At 43.7% G+C, this 18,957-nt stretch overlaps 1 long non-coding RNA gene across 1 annotated transcript in view; it reads left to right on the top strand.

Moving 5' to 3' along the window:
• LOC146203287 (uncharacterized) overlaps positions 1–18,957 on the top strand; it is a 42,012-nt gene that overhangs the window by 14,182 nt on the left and 8,873 nt on the right. The window contains exon 2 of the long non-coding RNA XR_014702344.1: positions 16,250–16,417. This is a non-coding gene — a long non-coding RNA (uncharacterized LOC146203287). The remainder of the gene's footprint in view (positions 1–16,249; positions 16,418–18,957) is intronic.

Below are 18,957 nucleotides of genomic sequence, written 5' to 3'. Positions count from 1 at the left end.
GCGCTTGGCTATGTTTAGCAATATGCAGCAGAGTATTTTGCTCTGATTTATTTGGTTTAAAAGATTTAAACCCCGGGGTTTTTCTTCTACTCGATGTCGGAGGAGAATAATGATTGGGTTGAACCCCGAAGGACCCACTCGCTCTAAATATTTGATGTGGACAAAAAACTAAAATTCCGTACATAGAAAAGCAGAAAGATCCGTTTGAGACATAATAACACGGCAGCTTAAACTTCGTTGCGAAGAAATGAGAGCGGCACAAATTTATACAGTTCTTATTGTTACGGTATGAAAGGAGGTGTAGCAGGTGCAACTATCAAGAGAAAATAGTTTAATTTGCCTGCCCTAGAGACAAAAGGAACGAAAAGTGGTAACTTTGCTTAAAAAAGAAGAGGTAACGTTGGTCACTGTGCAATGTTTAGTTTTTAAAGTTGAAAAAATCTGATGTGAAATATATATTTTACACTGCGTTCATTCGTTAAAAAACGCACACGTTGGTGAAACCGACGTAACCATTTTGTTCAACGCAACGTAAAATAACGAATTTTTCCTTGCAGTGCGAAAGTGCTAAACCGGTGTTTAAGAGCGCTGCAAAATTGCCTAACGCTAGTATGTCCGAGAGACATAGCAATAGAAAACCAGTAGAAAGAAAAAACAAGTGCCGGAGCGGATTCGATTCTAGGAACTTCTCGTGAGAAATGAGTACGAAACTTCAAAGCATTTGCCACTGTTTAATTGCATTCCAAATGCATGTGTATGCGTGTTATGCGTGTGTGCGTGTGTGTGCGTGTGTGTGCTTGCGTGCGCGCGTGACTACGTACACAGTTATTGCCGCAGTCGACAAGCCCGCGTGTTTAACTGCCCCTTTGTGACGCTCTGCATCGCATGTCACGTCTATATTCTTTTGCACGTCTACTTGGTTTAAGTAGGTTAAAACACAGCACTTTTTTTTTTTTTACTTTTTCAACGGCTTAAGTTAGGAACTTAAGATACACGTTTTCGATCGAAGTGTGGGAACATCAAAATAATACTTTAAATGTCTCTAACATCGAAAGCTCGCAGCAAGGCCCAGGAAAATCAACGCCTTGATCGAAATTATCCTTTCAGTCAAAGCTATGTCTTAGTTTTCACCCCTAACTGGTGTTAAACGATTTAGGAACGTTACTGATGTGGTCTCTCGAAAGTATATCTTTTGCGTCATATGGTAAAATAGTGAATTCCTAAAAGGTTTCTTACTAAAACATCACTTGTTAGCCGCCTGAACACGACACGGTGACGGAGCGAAAAGATGGTCGGCCATCTACTGATGGTTCATTGCTTACAAAACAGAACTTACTCTGGTTTTGCACCAAATTGAGCACGCCTGAAAGACAATGGATGGACACTAGGTGTAATGTGTTGCGTGTCCGTATTCCGCGCGCTCAATACCGTTTCACTTCATGTTTCTGTCCTTGTAGTGGGAAATCTGACTTAGTCTCGCGAGCAACAATGTTCTAGCCCGTTGTAGTTCCCTCCTTACTTATACACTTACCTCAAAGATTTCAGAAAGATAGCTTTCATTTATTGAGAGGAAGTGAGTAAATGAGATTATAATCGGACGAATGAGTAAACATCTCCAAAGAGGCGCCTTGAGAGTGTAGCAATTTTAGACGCCATATATTGTCATTAACAATTATAAACCACTTGCTCCTATACTACTATTTCACATGCACACTTCGCCGCAGCGGTAGCTTATTGTAGCTTGAGCACCGCCTCGCATGGCCGGGGGTTCGACCCCCAGCGCCGCCGCGCAACCACTAGTGATGAAATGGGTACAACCTTTCACCTGCCGACCCTGGGTGCTGTGATCCCTCCCTTCGTGAAAAGGGGAGGCGGGAGGCGTTTGGAACAGGGTGGTCCTTAAAGCATTAAAGTCCGACATAATCCTGGTTTTATGCACTCTGCTCTCTCGTTCATCGTCACGTCGTTAGGCAAGATAAGTTTGAGCAAGAGGAAATGCAACCGCTACTGCACAACTGCGACACGACTGTTCCCTGAATTTTCCCGGGAGGACTCGCCTGAAATTATGATTCTAATTATATCAGGTGGGAATCGGGATAAAGAGTGACGGAATGCTCTTGTGTGAGCTTCTTTATTTTATCGGGCGTAGTGCAGCACGAAACTCAGAAAACGCGGAGTAAGTTTATGCCTTTCATTTTCAGCAGAAAGATATCAAGCGGGTGTTAGAAAACAGTTGTGTATTTGCAGATAGGAGCTAATACCACAAAATAAATAGCATGTCTCGCGTAATGAAGTTTTTATGCTCAACTATTCATAGTATAGCTTATGTCAGGCAAGGTTTGAAATCCCATCCGTCGTTTTCTGCTACTGCTACCACAGGAAGCAGTTATTACGTTTATTGATTGCTCCAACTCATCAAGATCGTGCTCTAATATTTCTTTAACTGGTAACTAGGAATCTCGTGCGCTCATATTGACCGTCACGTATTGCAATCACGGTAGGCGTCCTAGAAAAAAAAAAAAACTGGAATTGTACTGAGCTTAAAAAATCGTGTGAAATCTATAAACTTCCATGAATGGACAGACGTCGACCCTGTTCAAACAAGCGGAAGGGGTGCGTAATGAAAAGTCAACACGGGCGGTGCAGTGTCTGATTCCGTTTCTTTATTTTTTCTTTTTTTTTTCATTTCCCGTGTACCCATCAGAGCTCTTCAGAGCACTACGGTTTGGACAGCTTGCTCAGGAGGGAGGTGAGAGCTGATATAAAAGCGAGTCTTTTCCAATGATGACGACCTATAGCCGCTAGAGTTCAGCTCGGACGAGCTCGCGCAAAAGCGTCGTAACTACAAAGAGGCTAATGCTAAAAATGGGGCATGAACGAAGTTTCATCACACTCACGAGCACTGAACAAACCATCAAATCGTACGGTGTTAATTCCCTCAGCTGGTTGCGGCTGAACCTTGTTCAGCCCCTTACGTTCAAAATAATAGCGTCTCTTTCTCTGCGTTACAGGTACCCCTCACGCTTAGGTAAGAGATGAAAAAGATTGCATTATAATAACTGGGAAGTCACCTGTGGGTTCTGATGCGTTTGCTTAGTACACAGAATTTAGAATTAAAAGAAAAAATGCCGTACAGTAGGCAAGAAGTGTAAGCAGCTACAGCCACTTTGTCTTGCAGGCTGTGATGTTGGCAACCTGCGAGTTGTTGCCGGAACTCTAAAAAATTGGCTGGTGGTTTAACTTTCGTTATCCCTGGAGAGAAGCGAAAGCTTCATGTAAGTGCATGGCTACGCCCATTGCCAAGCTTGGATTAAACGCATTGCGCGTTTGACCAAACGTAAAAACCGTTATTCATCGGTCTCTTTCAGCACGCCGCTTTTTCAGGGCCTCATTCCGACGGGCCTTCACGTTCCGACGCGGCACAGTAGCGGGGTGTTCGTACTCCTCCATCTCGCGCAGTGTTGTAGCATAGGCAGGAGTTCTGGGGCTCCTATTTGTACACGTATCGCTTCTCTAGCGCCCTCTACTTCCACGTTACACTAACGTCACATCACGTGACCTTGACATTAACCTTGACAGTGGTCACCGGCCACTTGGTAACCCGCGTAACTATGCCCCAAAGTTTCCTGGCGACCCCTAGGTCACTTTACTTTACCTTGACGACGTTGACAGTGGTCATGAGCCACTTGGTGGCCTACGTGACTATGGCCCAAAGTCCCATGGCGAGCACCAGGATTAATACAAAATGACCTTTACATTACCCTCAAGGTGGAAATCGCGCATACCCGACGGCTCAAACTACCTGCAGCAGTGAAGCAAACGTGACATTCGCTGAACTTGTGCAGTGAATACAACTGCTAGAGACAAAATACTGACATTGATTGCACCCGCAGCTCAAACTGGACGACTCAAATTTTACTGAAGTGCCGCGCATCTCTACTTTCCGACTGAGAACACATTTCAGAGCAGGTATTTTGCCTGGAGTGGCGAGTAAATCGAATCAAGAAGTCCAGAATAATCACTAAGACTCGGAAGATATCTGCTATGAGGAGGCTAAAAAATTACAAGAAGGATCCTTCTGCTCAGGTCAGCGCTCGCTTATGTTGCTACTACTCCGGCGCATGCTGTGTGTTGTGGTCAACTTTTTGATTGCGGCATTTTGTCGCCTTTTTGCGGAGTTAACAAGCTTCAGTTTAGTGGCGCCATGAATATTTCATGAAGCGCATGATGCCATGCTCAACTGGCTTGTAAACGCTAACACATTCGGAACTGAAGGATTATTGTTAAAAAAAAAAAAAAAAAAAAAAACTTCCATGTCGATGTCTGCGTTTAATGGGTCGACTGCCTTTTCCGCGTAATGATCCGATACAGATGAGCTTACCTAAATGCGCAGAGGTAATTTATGTAAAGAACTCGTTAATCTACCTAATCGATATCACAGATTCGGAACGCTACTGCTGTATCGTAATTCTGCCATTCGGCAGGTTCAGCGAACGTAGCTACAGATCCAGGGAGTCGAACTTACCTCCTTCCTCGGAGTCATTAGCGCTGAGCGTTGTTCCTGGTTCACCGCCGTTGCAAAAGGGTCGTTTCCTTTCTTTTCAGCCGTTGGCTGGCCTAGCGCAGTTAGTGAACGCGCGAATGTTCAGCGACCGTCTTCGGCGGGACCTTAATTTCGGTGAACCCTCCTCTACTTCCCCTTCAAATCTCTCTTTCCATTCTTCCCGGAACATGGCAGAGGTATACGAGAAGCGCGCCGGAGCACGAGACTCTACGGGAAGCGCTCAAAGTATTTGAAATTTAATCACGCGGCGCAGCCGCACTACTCCGCCGTTCAAATCCCCCCCTCCCCCCCACCCACCCACCCTCACCCCGCTCCTCTTTTCGTGCCCGGCCACGGAGCGGCCTCGGGGGCCGCTAGAGATCCCCCAAATTTGCCTCGCTTTCACGGCGACAGACTTGTCGGTGGCGGGTGCCTCTGCGGAATAGAGTCGGTGCTTTGCATTTCTCAGAGAAAGCCGTCACTCATCGGCGCGCCGGCGAAATTGAATTCCTTGCGAGGATGGGGGAGAAGGGGCGTAGAGGAGAACCGAATAAATTGTCGCCGTTTGTTACTGCGCCGTTGTTGTTCTTGCGAGGCTGGCGTTTATTAAAACGACACATGCTGTGCGTAAGTTGGGCTCGGCCGCACAGAACAAGCAAGAACCGCGAGCGCTGGCGGCAGTGGCCGACCAACTGTTTCAGGCATGGTGTGCTTCAACTTAATTTTGTCGCAGCTTCACGGTTAAAAGATGATGGAAAGGCCAGGGCACAAGTTCCCCGGCATGTAAGTTGCCTGCTGATGTAACGAAGCCGCGGGAATGCAGGTAAATCGCGCACTGGTTTTCTTAAAGTATAATGAAAAGAATAAGGCAAATCGTAGGAAAAGCAGACATATTATTTCCTCCCGACACCCGCATATTAGTTGAATAATAAAGGGTAGGCAAAAGCAACTGCTGCCATAGTCGACAAGGAGTCACTTATGCTTATGCAGTTCATCTGCCGCTTTCCAAACAAGAAAATTGAAATAATTCGAAAGTGACATGTCCATATCCATGACACCTGGAAAATAAGCTCACACTTGTGAGCATACACATTTGTACACTCTAATCAATTTTTGAAAGAAAAAATAGCATACCGCTTAAGTTGTATTTTCCTTACTATAACGAACCTTAATTTATATGCAGCTTTTTCGGATGCTGCAGAATTTAAAATGTATGAAGCTATCTAAGCAGGGCTGCAAGCGATGGCAGCAGACTCTTGAAAAGGAACGCTATGTTTTGGGTCCCAAAAACAAATAGATATTGCCCCTAATCTAGGCAGGAATGTTGGCACCTGCCATATTAAACCTTGATCTTTTCCTTTGATTTTTTTTTGTAGATTATATCTTCTGGATCTCAGAAGCACGCACAAGTTATACTGGCCGGCTAATACGCGACGCGAAAATATATTAGCTAAGCAAGCTTCCAATTGAAGCGAGCGTAGCATTTCTAGTTGCAGTTAATACTGCTGAACCGCAGGCATGAATGTGCTACATGTAAACGTTTGGCTGTGGTTGTAATTATGCAGGGTGGAAAACAGCGAGCACCAGTCGTGTGTCGGCATCAGGTGGGTTTCCAGGCAAACAAAAGCGGAGAAGGAGACTGTAGGGGGTCGTAAAATTCAAGAGAAAAACTAATTAAATTATGGTTACAGGTGCTCACATTTCATCATGGCTGAATTGTTTACGAACAAAATTTGCAGCGTCAAATTGGAAGAAACAAGCTGCGAACAAAGAATCTGCACACTATTAAAAAGGCATTGGCGGCATGACTTTTTTCTGCCAATAGCTCACGTGCTTTTGATCGCGAACGGCGTTATGAGCTCCCTATTGTTTTCCGGCTAGCGACGACGTCGAGGAGGTAACAGTATTTTATCAAACTTGAAGGCATGACAGAATCTCCTTGTCGATGTCGTCAACGACCAAAGGTAGTGAACCACCGGCGATGGTGCCAGCGATGGTCGTTGCATATCAGCCATTTTCACTGCTTTCTCCACTCCCTCCGCTCTACGGTAAATACTTTTTCATCCCGCTCTACGGTAAATACTTTTTCATCCTCTTTACTAGCGTAGGGAAGGAGAGAATGCGAGATGGGTATAGCTGCGTCGTGTATGAAGGCCTCCGAAAGAAAGACGCTTGCACGACAAGCATCGTCGGTTGCTGACCCTGCCTGTAGCGTCGAAACCCCGTGGAAATGCGTCGATCTGATTGCCGCGAAGGCTCTTCCAGGAGTCTATAATAACAAGGCCAAGCACCTCAGAAATGAATGCCGCGTGGACGGCAACAATGGCGGGTATATTGAATCCTGTTGAGACGATGTAATGCACGAGCGCCCACATTGGCGCCGACGGAGAAAATGATTTTTCAAATCCAAGATAGCCTGATCGATGCTTATAGATCACTTACATTCGGTGGCCTGGGGGGATCCATTAGGAACGTGAATACGGCGACGGTCGTTCATTGTAAGTCTATATAATGGATTCCGCGCACTGCTAGCGGCCCTAATGGCCGTAGGCGTAACTTTGCAAGCATGGCACTGTCGAGGATACCCTGAGTTGGCCCATGAGCGCACTGGCGGACCTATTATTTCGTGGCAGTAATCGAATCTTTAAGAGGAAACAGTGTTATTTCCGTGCGCACATGCGGCGATGTCTACGTTTAGGACTGGCGTATTTTTGTTTGTAGTTATGTAAATAGAATGGATGGCAGTTGCATTACTCTGGTTGGAGCGTATAACCTTGACGGAACGCTACGTTGCCTGATTTAACTCAAGCAGAGGCCATGGCTGAAAACACATGAGATGAAAAGAAAGATAGGTAGTGATCCCTTTTCTTGTCGTACGATAGAAATAGGTATTCTATATCGGCCACCCAAGGAAATTAATGAAGCGAATCGAGTCAGTCTAAGCCAATGGTGGCTTTCTGGCATGGCCCGAACTCGTCAGCGAAATGATGTGGATACATTATTAATACTATAGTCAAATTTGAATACACACGATAGAATAAAAGAAATAAGAATAATAAATGGGGAACGCGTTTCACTGCACGCAAACCAAACTCGAGGATTATGTTGCAACGAACAGTCAGGGCGGATTATGTTGCAACGAACAGTCAAACCAAGTAAAAAAAAAAAGTGCTGTACCTTGTCTCAATAGACAATTTATTTAGACTACGACTGCACAGCAAAATATTCATCTGCAAAAGTATTCAAATTCTTTAAAAGATACACGCAGTGTCTGGCTCTTTATACCCGGCCGAGAAGCGCGTTAGAACTAAGCATATTTCTTTGCGCAGCAGGGGCCTGCGCATGCTAGAATTCGTAGTCCACAAATGACGCAGCACAGCCCCAGACGCCCGTCAAGACTGAAAAAAGGAAAAACGAACTCATGAAAAATGTCTTTCCGCGATGTCATGCGATTCTAAGTCACACTTTATAGTTATAGTTTTAAAATGAATGTAAATCGATTTTACAAACTTTTTCAAGAAAATAAAAAAAAAAAACGAAGAGCATTATACCGTATCTGTAAACACTATATGCGAAGAAATGGGATATTATTTTGTAAATGTGAAACGGGGGGGGGGGGGGGGGACACCAAGGTTCTATCTTCAAAAAGCAAAACGTCAACAGGCATATGCTCGAAGAATGCGTGCACGCCAGGTCACCACCATCTTGGTAATCTAGAAATACAGTGAAATGAGCGTGGTTCCATTCCGCAGTGGTTTTTGGGGCATAAAATTTTTTCTTCTTTCCATTGCCGGTAAGGTTGTTTTCAGAGATCCACATCACAGCGTCGTTCACTTATTGTGCTGTAGGTTTTCAACTTCGGTTTCACAACCAGCATAATTTGTAAGAACAGCAGTGCCATCCGTCTAAATTACCTTTTGGAGTTGCTGAAACGGAATCGTTGACAAATATATGGAATTGAAGAGGGCATAAAGTTGGCCGTTGAGACACGTTGGCGTCAAGAGAATTTTCTGGTGGCATATTTGGTACGTAAAATACACGTCTGTCCTCGAGGGTAGAACGAGAGGAAGAGGATGGCGGGAGACCTGTACGTAAGCCGAACCAACGTTTCGACAAGAGGACTTTGTGTTTACCTGGGCAGCGCGATCATCACTCGCCAAGTTTAAATGCAAAGAGGAGGGAAAGGAAATGGGGGGGTGGGGGGGAGAGAACCATCGCAAGGAGATCTTTCACTCCTTGTCCTACTCCTTTTCCCCTTCCTCGTTTTTCATCTTCGGAAGCAAAACGCGCATTTAAACCCCGCCAGTGATAATCGCGCTGCCCAGACGAAGGCAAGAGCCATGTCGAGCACTGGCTCTGTTTGCGAACTGAGGCTTTTCCTCAGCCCTTGCTTAGTTCTCTTTCATACTGCGACCTATAGGCAAGGTAGTTCTAAAGCACATCGCAGAAGCGGCTCCTAAAGCCAACAGGTCCTAACTTGCGAAGCAGTATTTTGTGACAAACTGCATCAAAGCATTAGTATACGTTCAGAAACAAACTACACCTAAACGCGTTATGTCAAAAAGCCAATTTTGAATTATCTAATCTTCCAGTAACGCAATCGCGCCTCACAATTGTAGCCAAAACTTTGTTCAGACAGAATTGAGAGCTATTTAATAAAATAATTCGTAACATCCTGTTATATGCTTTCATGACCTGAAATAATATAGGCAGAATTAATATGGGAAAAATAAGTGGTATTTTCAGAATTTGAGTCCTCCCATGCATTGTGCAATGGTTTAAATAAAGAAGCGTTTGGAGATTTTGGTATAGCTCTAATATGTAATACACCATTTAAATTAAAAGGCACAATATTCTAAAGCTCCTCAAAGATTATTCAAAGCTTGCTTACAGATATTCACCCTAATCCACGCGATTTACCCCTTTGAACATCTAAACTAATACTGTCAGTGTCAGGTTTGGAAAACCATGGTAAAAATATGGGCGTTGTTGCAGGTACTCAAGCACTATGTTCAACCGAAGCCCAGCTGACGCCCATTTTGAACTCTAACAAAACGATTGGAGAAATTAGCTGTTTCGATAGGGTATCCGTCTATATGTTTCACAACAGATTCTGCTTCGTTGCATTTTCCTGTGAAACCATTTTTCATTGACCGTCGTTTGCCAGTATATTTGAACTCGCCATATAATTTCTGAAGAAGAAAAAAGAAAGAAAAGCAGCCTTTTGAAGCGTGCAAACCAGCTACTATAAATAAAGCTTGTTTTGTTTTCTCCGAAACCGAGCTCTAAACAATGGCTTCATTAAAGATCGTCCTCCCAGTTCATACTGTTTTCGACCATTGCCTTAAATAATTAGGTTAACTATGTTCACGAATGTTTTTTCTAATGCGCAAAATAAACGATTTATTTTAACGTTGTTATTTTTAGCAAGAAAAACAAAATTTAAACTTCTCTTTCCTAAATGAAAAAGCACATTTATTTAGCCTCATTGTAATATTATCCAGTCGTTAATATTTGCTGCTGAACTGCAGCAGATGCAAACGGACAGGGACTAACTAGTGTCCCTTACCTAGGTTACGAAACGAGAATTACAGCCGATGCTGACTCCATCATTGACGAACAGTTTGACGAATTTACAGCTGCAAATCTTGCGACTTGCGGTGGCTGGTATAGTGCTCATTGCATGTAAGACGTAACTTAATAAGATACAGATAATAAGAACTTATATTTAGTAATGCTAAAGATATTGAAAAATAAAGTATAAGAATTTATATATCCAATGGTCTTGTTAAACATGTTACCTTAGATTTCGCAATGCTAAACCTTTTTGCAAAACAAAATGTAAGAATTTCATTATCTGAATGGTCTAATGAAACGTGGGAAAATCCCCAGAATGAGGTTCTTTCAATCAAAGTTGCTTATGCAAGAATCTTTTCAAGTAGAAAACGAGTTCTGAACAGGAGCGTTTTCGCTATTTCGTATCAGGAGCTAGTAATTAGCCGGCGTTTGTCTACAAATTAATCAGATTTTTATTGCGAAAGCAATACTACTCGCACTTTCAAGCCTTCGCGTGACCTGGCCGCAATTACGTCTTACCCACGTGACGCTGTGACGTCACACCCCACGTGACACACGGGCTGGCAGGAGCTGCCAACTTGGGTCTCTCGTTTCTCATGGCACGGTTATGTCAGAATCAGCCTGATGGGACCCTGGCATTCACGTTACCCCTATAGGCCACTAAGGCACGTTCATATGGGTTGGTTAAAGCGGGGCTTTATATGCGGGCTGAGGAAGTAGAAAAAGAAAAGAAGAAGAATACTCGGTCACCCGCAGCTAATGCTTTCGCTCAATATTTGGTTCAGCAGCGTTGAACCCTTGTAATTTTTTTATTCAGCACTGTTCCTTAATTTCAGTTCAGAGCGCCGGGCAAACAGCAAATTTCTGAAGTTATCAAATATGTTTTGTTTTCAATCTCATAAACATTTATTTTGCCGAAAGAGTGGCCCTATTTTAAGGCTCTATGTCTTCAAATGATGTCCAGTAATGTCAGTAAGAACACAACAATTTTCAGTATTGAGAACAATCAACATGGCGTCTAATTCAGTTCTGAAAATACACACATTGTTCTAATCGTGGCCACCAATTTTAAAAACAAGAAATAAGTACTTCCATTGTGATCTTCTGTGGTGTATTTTCTTTTGTCAGTGATAAACGAATACGTAGAGCTGGAATCTTTAATTGCACTCTCTGGTATTAACAGTAATTTTAACTTTTGCTAATAGAGAGCCACAAATGACGCAGTCTTGTTCGATCTACCTGTTTTATCAAAGCAGGTGGGATGTTTTAAAGGCATTGTATTACTGAAGTAGTCATTACGCTCTTTTGGCACGTGTCCCCTTTTATACATGGCATGGTTCCGCAAGGTTAAGGTAGGCAAGGTCATTCCAGTCCCCAAAAAAGGCGCTTCACAGTCACCCAGTAACTATCGCCCTGTATTTCTCACTTGTGTTTGCTCTAAATTCAGTTCAGTTCAGGCGTTCAGTCGTGTCCGACTCTTCGTGACCCTATGGACCATGTCACGCCACGCTTTCCGGTCTCTCACTATCTTCTTAACATCACATAGCTTCATCTGCAATGCCCCGAGAATGCCATCTAACCATCGCGTTCGCTGCCTACCCCTTCTCCGGCGACCCTCAACCTTTCCCAACATCAAATCTTTCTCCAGCGACTCCTCTCTTCTCATCAGATGACCATAGTAGCTGAGCTTTAACTTTAGAATTTGACCCTCCAATGAGCAGTCAGGGTTTATGGTCGACAATATCGACTGATTTGATCTTCTGGCAGTCCAAGGAACTCTTAAGAGTCTTCGCCAGCACCACAATTCAAACGCGTCAATTCTTCGGCGGTCAGCCTTTTTCAGAGTCCAACTCTCGCATCCATACATCACAACTGGAAAGACCATAGCACGGGTTATACGGATCTTGGTTGGCAGACTAATGTCTCTGCTCTTTACTACTCGGTCAAGGCTAACCATTGCTCTCTTTCCCAGAAGCAGGCGTCTCCTAATTTCATGGCTGCAGTCTCCTTCCGAGGTAATCTTGGCGCCCAAGAACAGAAAATCTGTCACAGCTTCCACTTCTTGTCCATTGATGCTCCAGGACTTGATAGGGCAAGACGCCATGATCTTCGTCTTTTTAATGTTCAGTTTAAGCCCACACTTCTAACTCTCTTCTTGTACGCGCATCAGAAGTGTCTTGAGTTCCACTTCACTTTCTGCCATTAAAGTGGTATCATCCGCATATCTAAGGTTGTTGATACGTTTTCCAGCAATCTTCACTCCAGCTGAAGACTCGTCCAGACCGGCCTTCCTCATGATGCATTGCTCTAAATTAATGGAACATAAATCCACTCGCATGTAGTAAACTTTCTAACCTCTTGCAAGTTTTTTTCATCTCAACCAACATAGGTTTCGCAAAGGCCGCTCGTGTGAGACACAGTTAGTATTATTCATCAATGACCTTAGTTGTAGCTTAGATAATAACGTCCCCGTTGATGCCCTATTTTTAGACTTCGAAAAAGCTTTTGACAAAGTTTCTCACAAACGGTTATTTTTAAAACTTTCATCAGGTCTCCCGTACTCTCAGGGGTGCCTCAGGGCACAGTCCTCGGTCCACTACTCTTCTTAATATACATTAATGACTCCCCCCCCCCCCCATCACAAGAAATATTTCATCTACCGTTCGCCTATTCGCGGACGATTGTGTTATCTATCGACCTATTAACAATAACAACGATGTATGTGCCCTCCAAACTTAGCTTTCACGAATTGAATCTTGGTGAAAAACGTAGATAATGTCATTCAATGTTAGTAAAACTTCATTAATTTCTTTCCATCGGCGACACTCATACATAACGCCTGACTATGTACTCTGCGGCTCCGTTCTTTCTTCCACAGCAGCATGTAAGTACTTAGGTGTTCACATATCTCGTGATCTGTCTTGGTCCGCCCATATTACAACAATTGCTAACGAAGCTAATCGTGTCCTGTCTTACGTACGACGTACTTTACCATTAGCTCCTTCTTCTGTCAAGTCTCTGGCCTACGTAACACTAGTTCGTCCAAAGCTTGAGTATGCATGCGCAGCTGGGGACCCCGATATTTCTGATTTGACTAAAACCCTTGAATCTGTCCAAAATCGCGCAGTTAGATTCATCTTTTCCGATTGCTCTTATCGTTCCAATGTGACTACTATGAAATCCGAAGCTAACCTGCCTAACCTCGAGACACGACGCAAAATCAACAGACTTAGCCTCTTTCACAAATTCTATCACTTGTCACTTGCTGATCTAGAACCAGCTCATCGCACCTCCGTTCGAACCAGTCACGCAAAAGCCGTTTATCCGCCTCGCGCACGTACCTCTGCACACCTGCATCCCTTCTTTGTCCAGACTGCAGTCGCCTGGAATGGCCTGCCTGCCGATGCCGCACTCCACACCAGCACCGTGAATTTTAAAAAAGCCATCGAAGATCTTTTTATTTAATCTTTGTTATTAATTTTTGATTTTCTGTGTTGCCATGTATTCTCCTCAAGTAATACCCCGTACTGGGACATTTGAGGTGTACAATAAATAAATAAATAAATAAATAAATAAATAAATAAATAAATAAATAAATAAATAAATAAATAAATAAATAAATAAATAAATAAATAAATAAATAAATAAATAAATAAATAAATAAATAAATAAGCATCTTGTTCACTGCGCACCAAGTTTGCATCAGTTTATTGCTTAAAACAAGAATATATGCCATAAAGATTTATCGAGAGGTTTCCACTTATTACTCAATGTCATACGAATGCAACCGATATTGTCAATTAGGTAACTTTTTAAAATATAAATGTGAATTTTTATGCCTGCTAGCACCGCGGCATATCACTGAACTAAATGAGTGTCCACTAAGTTTTTATGATTGGTCATATGCATAGAAAACAACAATGAAGCGGGTTTGTACAATGGTCATTTGCAGTGACTACCATATGTACAAAGCCGGATAAATTTATAGTATTCAAGCAGCACGACATGTAAAATACGTCATTACGCTGCTGATCATACCATAGCTTTCTACTACAAATGATAAGTGGGCTTCAACAGATCTGGAATGAAGGCGTGTTTCCGCATGGTGGCCAGCATAACATCGTCATTGCCATATACCAGGTGATAAACAACTTCTCATATACCCTGGCATGTGGCAATCCTTATTCGCATTTCCACTCTCGAATATTATATGAGCAATCATCCGTAAGGCCTTTGCCAAAAGTAATCAAGAAATGGCGATTGTTCATTCGCATTGAAGTGGGGCTTTCACGGCACTCATTAAGCTCTAAATCCACGTACAAGCTGTGAAGAACACTCGTCTTCCCTTCCGACACCTGGTGGTTTTTATGGATGCCGCCGTATGGCCAGAAAGCAGACACTCCTCCACGATTAGTTTTGGCAAATATTTTAGGTACACTACCACCGCTAATTTTGCCACGTAGAAAGCGCTGATCCGAAACACAGTTAAGAATTCTCATTCCTTAGATTTCTGTTATAGTAATCGCATCCAAGAGGAAACAAAAACATCTAGCGAAACTACTGTCGCAGTTACAACACAGATATGACCATAGAGCACGTTAAAATCAAATATCATTCAATATTGCCTGATGGATGCCACCGTTTATCGAAATTATCTTTGCACTGAAAATTTGCTTTATTAATCGTGCAGATTTAACATCCCTTTGCGAATTGCATTTACGCTTTCAGTTCATAGTAAGTGCTTACAAGGAAGTAGTTGCACTTTTATGTTCTCCATTATTCGTTGTTTTTTTTGCAGTTATCATGCCAACTGCGAAACAAAAGCAGGATTTCTAGAATAGATCTGTTTTCATATAAATATATACTGTTACCGTTATTGTAGGAAAGTTATGGTATGTCAGGAAGACAACCGAACTTCTTTTGTGTACTTCCTTCCAAACGCACAATAATCGACCGTAGCTTATTATATGCGATTGAAGGCATGTGGCATGTTTGAATGTCGTAGTCACTGACCTTTCCTAATATCTGATGCCTCACCAACTGGCCTACATATATATACCCTCCTATGTTATGCCATATACTGTGCAGCCCATAATTCTCATAAAGAAAGGTGTTAGGCAAGGAGACACAATCTCCCCAGTACTACTCACAGCTTGCTTAGAGGAAGTATTCAGAGACTTGGAATGGGAGCAGTTAGGGATAAGGGTAGATGGAGAATACCTCAGTAATCTGCGATTTTCTGATGACATTGCCTTGCTAAGAAACTCAGGGGATGAACTGAAAATAATGATTGATGACCTAGACAGGAAAAGTAGAAAGGTAGGCTTGAAAATCAATATGCAGAAGACTAAGGTAATGTTCAACAGCCTCGGGAAGGAACAACAGTTTACATTAGGTAGCGAAGTACTGGAAGTAGTAGGCGAATATGTCTACTTAGGACAGGTAGTAACCGCATATCCGGACCATGAAAAGGAAATAACAAGAAGAATAAGATTGGGATGGAGCGCATTTGGCAAGCACTCGCATATTATGACTAGCAGCTTACTGGTATCGCTCAAGAGGAAAGTATACAACAGTTGCATCTTACCTGTACTCACTTATGGAGCTGAAACGTGGAGGCTAACCAAGAGAGTTCTACGTAAGTTGAGGACAACCCAGAGGGCTATGGAACGAAAAATGGTAGGGGTAACATTAAGAGATAGGAAGCGTGCACAGTGGGTTAGAGAAATAACTCAAGTTACCGACATTCTAGTGGAAATTAAGAAGAAGAAATGGGCTTGGGCAGGACATGTAGTGCGAAGAGAGGATAACCGATGGTCGCTTAGGGTAACAAACTGGATTCCAAGGGAAGGAAAGCGTAGCAGGGGGCGGCAGAAAGTTAGATGGGCGGATGAGGTGAAGAAGTTCACAGGGGTCAAGTGGATGCAGCTAGCACAGAACCGGGCTAAGTGGAGAAATATGGGAGAGGCCTTCGCCCTGCAGTGGGTATAGTCAGGCTGATGATGATGATGATACTGTGCAGCAGGAATAAAATTAGTTTCTATTTATTTCTCTCTACCCGCCCAATGCAAGCTCTAGAAAATATTTTTCGGTGATTCACACCTAATCGAGCCTCTTTCATCGTTTTAGGTCGGCGATTTCTTGGGCATCATTGAAGAGGCGTTCCGTAAATTCATCAAACAGCTTTGCCATAAAAACAATGTTTACGGTACTGTTTGCAGCCTTTCTACTAAGGCTGTAGAGGAGCCCACAACTTTTAATCCACTGCAGTTGCATCGCCTGCCTAACCACATTTCGGTGGGTGCTGTTTTGGATCTACTCTCTGCATAGTCTTCGAAGAGCGAAAGAAGAGATGTAGTGATATAAGAATGTCCAGCTTAGAAAAATACACCTAGGCTGGAACATTCAACATTTAGACAGTTTATTGAACAACCAAGCAAAATAAATCATAAAATGCGTCATATGTCCACGAGAAACGTCTTATGTCGTTTCCATAAGCGCGCAACGCATATCACCTATGTTCAAATGCGCGTGCCGACTCCATCCTGAATTCTACACCAGGAAGCATTCCATCTTTCGTGTAGCAAACAATACAAACAATATCTGCTTGAAATATCGCATGCACGTTCTCATGTAAACGCAGAAAGGAGATGCAATGAGCTAATAGTTTAGCGTCAGCAAAAGTACGAGTCTGATTTTGTTATTCTGCTCTACCAGCATAGGGAGCGACATTACTGAAGATTTAAATGAAACACCCAGAAATCACCTAATGAAGTGACCGCCATTCATTCTTACAGCGCAAAAAAAAAAAAATAATAACCTCTCTTCTTTCTGTTTCTGGCAGGGACGATGACGCGTAATCTTTCATTGGAGCAAACACTATTAGAGAAGAGCGCGTTTGACGGCCGTACAAACAATGAGACAGCTGACAATAACTTGTGGGGAGTGGTTCATTAAGAAACCCATTGCCCTCAAAGCCGCATTTGAAATGCATGAATCGAACAGGACGTCAGTAGGGAACCGACAGGCGTTTACGGCACGCCCTGCGCGGAATGGTCCATTACCACGCGAACAACGTGCACGACTCGCCAAAGGGCAATGAAGGTAACGAGCGATGCGAAAGCCGTTCTGCCGGGCCCAAACGTCGGAGGTTGGGGGAAAGGACCTGGTTCACCCGGTCGAGGATAACTCAGATGTTTCTCGTCGGAGCCTGAATATAAATCAGCGGGAATCGGCAGTTATTTTTAACAGAGCAGGCTTCGCTCATAACTGAAATAAGTCGCTGTGGGTGTAGGTAAAAATAAAGCTTTGTGTTCATTTTAGCCTAGCATTATATGCCATTTCGGCAGAAAGATAGCCACTTTTTTTTTAATGAGCACAGCCCGCTTGACTATTCTTTAAAACAAACTGTGCTGTGAAAGTAGCACATATAAAACGCGTCCAGGCGACACACTGTCGTCACCGAAAACATCCAAACAATGGCAGGCAAAATTTTTCGAACAAGAATACCTCCAACAGATTAATGGCCAATGCGTTCCAGGTTTGTGTTACTTCGTTATCTACGCGTATGCAAGCATAAAAACCCACAAAGGTGATGTGTAGAGACTGTCAGCAAGTGGGAGGGCGACAACTTTGAGAGAAACAAATTGCCGACGATTATGTTACTTCCTAATGCGAAATTTGAGCGCAGCTCATCAGCTGTTTCACCTTTTCGATAGATTCAGGCAAAGATTTCGAGCAATACACGTATGTACAATTAAAGACTTTTTTTAATTTTTCACACGTATTCCTTCAAGAAACACTCCACTAACAATTATTGGCTGTTATGAAAGAAGCTTTGTGGTCGGAGAAATAAAGAGAGCAATGAAATTATCGGGAGGTTGCTGGAGGCAGTGCGTGGGCTCATAGGAACGTTGCGCGATGAACAGATAGCAGCGACTCACTGATGCCGCTAGCGAGTGAAGAGAACGTGACTGCGTTTCGGCTTGAGATGCACTCACTGTGTTCCGCTGATAGTCGGTGTTTCGGCAACCAGAGAGCACCCTCGCCGCCACGCAGGAAGAATAGGGATGGTGGGGGGGGGCGCAGCAATTAGATAACACACGCTGTCGCCGCCACGGAGGAAGGAGCGCGCGCGGCCCCAATTGCGGAGCTGGTTACAGGGACGACATCAACGCCGACGCCGAACGCCGACGCCAACCAGCGACGACGACGCGAAACGCAGGAACGGGCACCAAAGGGCTGCGCTCTAAAATTACAGCCTTTCCCCTAATTGAGAGTAGGTATAGCATGAAATGGTTACGGGCATAGCACATTCGTTGTAGATGGTACTAGCCACGATCTTGAAATGGGTGTAGTGCACTTTCTCGCATGCCTTTCTTGTCGGATCGAAGCAATTGCCTGAAATTGTGCTAGAGGAACACAGTTGTGGTCCCTGGCGGCCTTGCCACTTTCGTGAACGGCTGCATAATCTTGGCGTTATCGGCAGGGGCGACCAGCCTTCTGCCATGGCGTAGAACTCGCAAAACAATCGCTTTCCGCAAAACGCTTCCTAGCTCTCCTTTCATGAGGCTACATATTGCTCGGCTCTGACGATGGTGGTACTGAAATGCACAACGGTACAGATGCTTGCGAGGAGCAGTGCGTTCGGGTGCTCCCCGAGCGTCTATTCAACCATCTGCTAAAGAGAGAAACGCCATAAGCTGATGATGGAACACAATGACGGACTCGATTCCAAATGCTCTCCGAGCTGCTACCGCTTCGACCACCGGCGTAGGGCGGCGTTCCAACGCACGAGTCTGTGGAACCATGGCGTCATCCTTGGGCAGGATGCGGAA

The sequence above is a fragment of the Amblyomma maculatum genome, chromosome 1 (assembly GCF_055883805.1).
Source record: "Amblyomma maculatum isolate TAMU_Amacu chromosome 1, ASM5588380v1, whole genome shotgun sequence".
Classification (NCBI taxonomy): domain Eukaryota; kingdom Metazoa; phylum Arthropoda; class Arachnida; order Ixodida; family Ixodidae; genus Amblyomma; species Amblyomma maculatum.
Note: the sequence above shows the minus strand (reverse complement) of the source record. Positions and strands in the feature narration are given on the sequence as shown.